We start from the raw sequence: 7,465 nt of genomic DNA, 5'->3' as shown, positions 1-7,465 counted from the left end.
GATGATGGGGACGAGGCCACTCCCAAGTAGGGGCAGAAACAAGGGGATGATGAGGCGAGGCCACTCCCAAGTAGGGGCAGAAACAAGGGGATGCTGGGGCCGAGGCCACTCCCAAGTAGGGGCAGAAACAAGGGGATGATGGGGTCGAGGCCACTCCCAAGTAGGGGCAGAAACAAGGGGATGATGGGGACGAGGCCACTCCCAAGTAGGGGCAGAAACAAGGGGATGATGGGGCCGAGTCCACTCCCAAGTAGGGGCAGAAACAAGGGGATGATGAGGACGAGGCCACTCCCAAGTAGGGGCAGAAACAAGGGGATGATGGGACAGAGGCCACTCCCAAGTAGGGGCAGAAACAAGGGGATGATGGGGCCGAGGCCACTCCCAAGTAGGGGCAGAAACAAGGGGATGATGGGGACAAGGCCACTCCCACATAGGGGCAGAAACAAGGGGATGATGGGGCCGAGGCCACTCCCAAGTAGGGGCAGAAACAAGGGGATGATGGGGCCGAGGCCACTCCCAAGTAGGGGCAGAAACAAGGGGATGATGGGGCCGAGGCCACTCCCAAGTAGGGGCAGAAACAAGGGGATGATGGGGACGAGGCCACTCCCACTTAGGGGCAGAAACAAGGGGGTGGGGTCGAGGCCACTCCCAAGTAGGGGCAGAAACAAGGGGATGATGGGGCCGAGGCCACTCCCAAGTAGGGGCAGAAACAAGGGGATGATGGGGCCGAGGCCACTCCCAAGTAGGGGCAGAAACAAGTGGATGATGGGGACGTGGCCACTCCCACTTAGGGGCAGAAACAAGGGGATGATGGGGCCGAGGCCACTCCCACTTAGGGGCAGAAACAAGTGGATGATGGGGACGAGGCCACTCCCAAGTAGGGGCAGAAACAAGGGGATGATGGGGACGAGGCCACTCCCAAGAGCTCTGTTCATCGCACTGAATTGTAACCAGGCATAGATAAAAGAGGTGTGTCCTTCCAGTGCTGTCGCCAGTTATGCTTATTTGAAGTTCATAAGGGTTTGAAATCACAGAGAAATACATGTTAGTTTATTCTTTCTTTGTCCTCATGTCTACATCCTGAATGCTGCCACTTTTAACCGTACTTTAGATTTCTTTATTTTTTATCCACTTTTTCTCCCCATTTTCAATTTTTCTCCCATCCCAATTTCGTATTTCCAATTCTTCCCTCCCCTGTCTTGAACGTTGCTAGACTATGCCTCCTACTGGTCGGCTGTAGTGAGGATAGAAGCCTTGCATCACGTGTCCCCTCCGGTACACGAGGAGGCAGCCTGTCGCATCTTTTCACCGCAGCAGCTCGACTGTTGGTCCGGGAGGCCGGAGACTGTCACATGTTTTCCTCCGGCACATGTGCAGCCAGCCGGCAGCCAGCCTGGCAGCGCAGATTCTCACCGGGAGAGTGTAACGTGTGGAAGGTCACACTACCTTTCTCCAGATCCTACCCTCGCTGTGCAGGCGCCCCGACCGAACTGTAGGGGTCGCTGTCCACAACGCCCAGGACCCACCCACGGCTTCCCTCTCCCTAACTTTGCACAAATCTATTTGGGTTACAAGATATTGACCTGGAGAGTTAGGTTTCACTGTGATGTCCCCCCACTGTAGCCACCCAGTACATATGAAACTATCAGTAATCACAGCCAAACCACATTGTTTAAATTCACAAACTTTGATGGAGGGATGGATTGTTTAACCCTTTCACTGCCACACGACAGAAGGTTAACCCTTTACTATCACACAACCGACGGCGATGCTCCATCATTAGCATCATTAGCTCCGCATCCGCCGTCGGTTGTGTGATAGTAAAGGGCTAACCTTCTGTATTGTCACAGTGAAAGGGTTAACCGGCTGTCGTGTGGCAGTGAAAGGGTTAATTATTTTATTTTTGTATTTAATTTTTTTATTATTTTTTAAACAAACACATAAACAAACATGACAACACACGATAAGATATACAAGCATTAGTTGTCAGTGCACATCCAATGAAATCACATTTTAGTTAATTGTCTTATATAGGATATACCCCTAATACCTGTTATCTAAAAACCTACACACATATGCTCCAGCTCGAACCCCCCCCCTCCCGGACCCCACCCTGGATAGTACCTCCATTATCCCTCGCACCTAACCAGACACTACCATTATAAGCTAGCTTTTATTCTCTCCACCACTTCTAACCACATTGACATTTTGGATTCATTGAGACCCAGAATTCTTGCTGTAGATATTTCTTGATAAATCACATCGAGATATGTAAGAAACCAAACTTTCCGGCACATTTTTTCCGGTTGAAACCAGCGTGATGCGATCAGCTTTTTAGCTACTGTGATACCCGATAAAACCAATCTCTTTAGCTGTGGATTTACTGCAAACTCAAAAACATCATTCAATAGTAATACCGAGGGGTGTACAGGTATATTCCAAGATACGAGTTTTGATAATTGTTGGGTCACATCTTTCCAGAATGTCTTAACTGGTGGGCAGTCCCAATACATGTGCATAAATGTCCATTCGTCCCCATTTGTACATTGGGAGCATTTGGAGTCTTGTTTAAGACCCATTCTGCTCAGTCTTATAGGAGTCAAGTATGTCCTGTGAATATAGTTAAGATTGATTTGTTGATGGTCCGGGTTCCTTGATGTAAGTCGGACATTTGCCCAGGCTCCTTGCCAATCAAAGTCACTTTCCAGGTCTGGTATATCCCTCCTCCAGGCAGAGTCTAGTTGGAGGGTTTCATACGAGGACGTTAGTAATTGATGATAAAAATCTGAAACAAAACCTCTCGATGTCTCTCTTTCATAGAATAATTTGTGGTATCTGTGGTGTTCAATTGGTATGTCTAATGGAACACCGTGAGACTTCAAACATAGTCGTAACTGTATGTAAAAAAGTCATGTGGACTTGGTGAGATAAATTTTTTTGCATATTTCTCCATAACTACAAAAACCCTGTTTGTTAAAAACATCCCCTAATGAGTGTATGCCTTGCTCTTCCCATATAGGGAATCTTATAGGTCGTTTTTCAATTAAGAGTGCATTGTTATTGAATAAGGGAGTATGATTGTGCCATTTATGTGGGTTAGGATTTTTTTTTTGTGTTTCACGCCATAGCCATCTTGGGGCTCGGGAGGATAGTATACCAAATGTTCCTTTAAGGAGTAAATAACAGTGATCTGATAGTGTGTTGGGTATCATTTCCACTTCATAATTATCAAATAGTCTCTGTGATGCAAAGACATAATCTATTCTGGATAATGTGTTATGTCTCGCAGATCGACAAGAGTACTTTCGGGTCGTGGGATTAAGTAATCGCCATAAGTCATTTACACCTGTAATCTTTGACCAATCCTTTAATGCCTTAGATGAATTCTTTTGTTCGCTGGAAAAGGCGAGGTAAGATTTGTCCATCCTTGGGTTCCAAATGGCATTAAAATCCGCACCTATTATAAATGAGTAATCGGGAATGTCTAACATTGCATTGGTTAGTGTAGTGAAGAAATCCTCTTCGTACAAATTTGGGGCGTTTACCGCTACCAACGCTATTTTCCTGTTCTTGTGTACAATCTTAGCTATAGTTATCCGACCTTCTACATCAGACCATACTCCTTTTAATTAAATATTCAACTTACGTTTAACGACTATGGCTACACCCCGAGTTCTCATACCAATAGAAGAGTGACTAATATTATGATATGTGTTGTCCGCTAATTTATCTATGTCTTTCTCTAGAATGTGCGTTTCGCTTAGCAGAGCAATGTCCACATGTTCTTTTTTCATCAGTGTGAGCACGCTTTTGCGTTTGAGTTGGTTATTTATTCCCCCGGTGTTCCAGATCATTATATTCAAACTAGCCATAATCTATACATGTTGTAGTGTAGTTTTTGGTAATGCTTCTGGAGTGCGAGGCAATAATAGATATACATCCAACTAGTGAGGTCCCGTTGAGAGCCGAGCTTAAAAACATACATATATACAAATAAAAATCCCCTTCCCTCCCCTCCCACCGAGAGTCGTACAGGATTGTGTTCCATGAACACAACCTTTGCGTATGACTCCCTCCCTTACACCACCGGATATCCCAGAATGATCCAATTATCCTTAACATTCCTATGTATACCATAGGATCTAACACTCTAAATTCTACCATAAGTAGAATGTCGACTGTGGCTTGGCCACTTTCCCGTTAAATAAAAATTAAAATAAGATAAAACTAAAATTAAAGACCAAAAATAAGCTTCAAATTATCATGCCCTAATCACTTACATTTTATATGAACTTGTGTAATTTATAATAACCCATGAATAATATGGAGGTATTGAACTGAAAAGAGAACCTCAATAAATCAGAGAAAACAGAAGAAAAAAAAACAAGTAAAAGGAAGAGAACATTAACTTAGATCTTAAAAGAGCTTTGCTATGCTTAAACATCTAAAGTATAAATTGGAGAAGTAGTGGAAATATTTCCAATTAATAAAAAGCAGTTTTTAAATACGTATATGCAGCATTTCCCCTGGCCAGGGGTGGGCGATGATCCGTTGTGAAGAATGTTATTCCAGCCGGCCGCTGCTGTGATGGTTCTGTGGTTCTGCAGCTAGATGCTGTTGGTTATTCCCCCGAAGGGCTTCTGGTAGTATGTCTGGCCACGTATTGCTGTTATTCCAGAATGTTCCCTATATCAAAGAATGCTTTAGATGTTCTCGATTATTCCAATATGTCGTTTTTACAGTGTTCGAATGTTCCAGTATGTTCTGGAGTGTTGTTAGAATTCCATACTCTTAAAATAAGGATCGCTTCAACGCCATGTTCATCTTCTCTGTATCGTTCCAATTTTGAATCCAATATGTCCGCAATAATAGAAGCCCAACGGGGAAAACATTCAATAACTTTGAGCTCGTAGGTCTCTCTGTCCCAAATCATTGGTTCATTAAAGTTTATACTATATGGTGTCCATGCATAACAGAGATTAAAAGGCCATTTATACACTATCCTGCGTGTTGTGCTGACATGTATTTGGCTGCATCTTCAGGCGAGTTGAGGAAAACCATTGCTCTTTGTTTATCGACGATGCGAAGTATTGCAGGGTATATTAATAGGGGTCTGTATTTCTCCAGATAGAGTTGAGACATCACCTTCTTGAACTTGGCTCGCAGGTCCACTACCTCACGACAATAATCTTCAAAGCAGTGTATTGATATATCCTTGTATTTCAGATTGCCTTTCATCCTGCAAGTTTCACGAATAATCATTTATTTTATTCTGACTTGGCGCAGGATAACCAATATCACTCTGGGTTTAACGTTATTGTCACTGGATCGGGTCCCCAATCTGTAGCACTGTTCCACCTCGGGTACTTTAGGAAGGATCGCTGGTCCCAAGATTTTCTGTAATTCTGTGGCAAACTCTTCAGGGTGTGCGCAGCTCACCGACTCGTCCAGACCGACTATACGAATATTCAGCTTGCGTTTTTGATATTCCATCTCGAATATTTTGGCTTTCTGTTCTTCATTGATTCGCTTAAGCTCCATCGTTATATCGTTGAGCTCCGTCTTGAGTTCTTTGTAGTTTCCCTTCATCTCAGCAGTTAGGTTAACGTTGATATCTTCTACGTTTTTGTAGATCCGAACGAAATTTTGTTGGTGGACTTCCATACCTGTTTTCAGTGCCTCGGTGCGCTTAATATGTGCTTCGGCATCCGCTCTTAGCGCTTCTATTTTGCCTTCGATAGATTCTTTGATAGCATCTACTTTTTGGGTTATTGTATTCTCCATTTTTCTCATTTCCCGGATGATATATTCGGTGTCCGCGGAGGTATTTGTAGGGGTTGAACTCTGCTATTTGCCGCACGTATCCTGCTTCCTTAGGCGGGTCCTCTGCGACTGGTTTTGGTCTCGTTGTGTCTTTCTTTGGTGACATCTCGATTCTTTTGGTCAATATAGTTAGTTGATAATCTCAGTTGATATATGCGTCAAGTTTTAAACGCATTGATGGTTTATAAATATGTTTTTTTAAAACGAAAAAAAAATAACGGGTGAGCAGCTGTGTCACATGCGACTTACTCCATTCTAACACTAAACCGGAAGGGTTAATTATTTTAGTATACAACCAATAATGGTAAATGTTTACATTTTGGAGAAAATGTGTTCTGTATCGTATGTTTACTTTTTCCCATGAAATCTACTACAATACCCATAAGCCTCGCAGAGCTTCGACCAATCACAAGAGCACAACAACTTGCATCACTGACATCTTTATTTTCATAGATCATTATGAACATTCACATAAAAAATGCGAGAAATACAGCATTGAAAAACAGTCTGATGATCATGAGTTTGTAATTCCAATAGTGTATTTTTATTATTTTTTTATTTAAATTTTTTACTACCGGGCAGTCCGGTAGAGAGAGAGGAAGAACAGGAGACAGAGCGGGGGGAGACATTCGGCAAAGGACGGGTCCGGGAATCGAACCCTAAGCTAAGCAAAACAAGCAGAGTTAAATATCTAGTAAACTAAAGACTAGTAATCATCTACAACATCTTTACTTGGATAATCAACAACACTGATGTTCAGTATTATATGTAGGGCTGTCCCCGACTAAGGATTTGGATGGTAAAAATTTGCCGTTAGTCGACTATTGGTCGACAAAATAAAAGTATAATATTTTAAAAAATATATATATTTAAAAAAAAAATTAAATTTTTTATCATTCCATTTGGGCTGTGGGGGGTGCTTAATGTCTGAAGGAGTCGACTGAAGGCTTCTTGTCCTCTGCAAAAGCATGCAATTGGTCCACTGATGGATACATCTTGATATTTGTCTACTCTAGTGTGTTCATTAGATGGGTGAAATCCTCTTTCAGTGCCTCTGCCTGTTTTCGTAGGCAGTTAGCCTCTGGTATGCGTGCCATTAGCGTTAGCCACGCTTCTAGGCCTCTTCTATTGGAAAGAATGATACAATTTTTTTTTTATATATATATTATATTCGACTAAGAGGTTGGCCAGTCGACTACGGCTCCTTTCGACCGATTAGTCGATTAATAGGGATCAGCCCTAATTATATGTGAAATGCCCCTTTCATTTATAGTTAACTTCACTACACGCCACACTTGTTCAGCACTGACTAAATGTTTATAGTTAACTTCACTACACGCCACACTTGTTCAGCACTGACTAAATGTTTATAGTTAACTTCACTACACATCACACTTGTTCAGCACTGACTAAATGTTTATAGTTAACTTCACTACACGCCACACTTGTTCAGCACTGACTAAATGTTTATAGTTAACTTCACTACACGCCACACTTGTTCAGCACTGACTAAATGTTTATAGTTAACTTCACTACACGCCACACTTGTTCAGCACTGACTAAATGTTTATAGTTAACTTCACTACACGCCACACTTGTTCAGCACTGACTAAATGTTTATAGTTAACTTCACTACACGCCA

The sequence above is a fragment of the Notolepis coatsorum genome (assembly GCF_963971535.1).
Source record: "Notolepis coatsorum genome assembly, chromosome: 17".
NCBI classification, from domain to species: Eukaryota; Metazoa; Chordata; class Actinopteri; order Aulopiformes; family Paralepididae; genus Notolepis; species Notolepis coatsorum.
The sequence above is the reverse complement of the archived record's forward strand: the minus strand, read 5'-3'. Positions refer to the sequence as shown.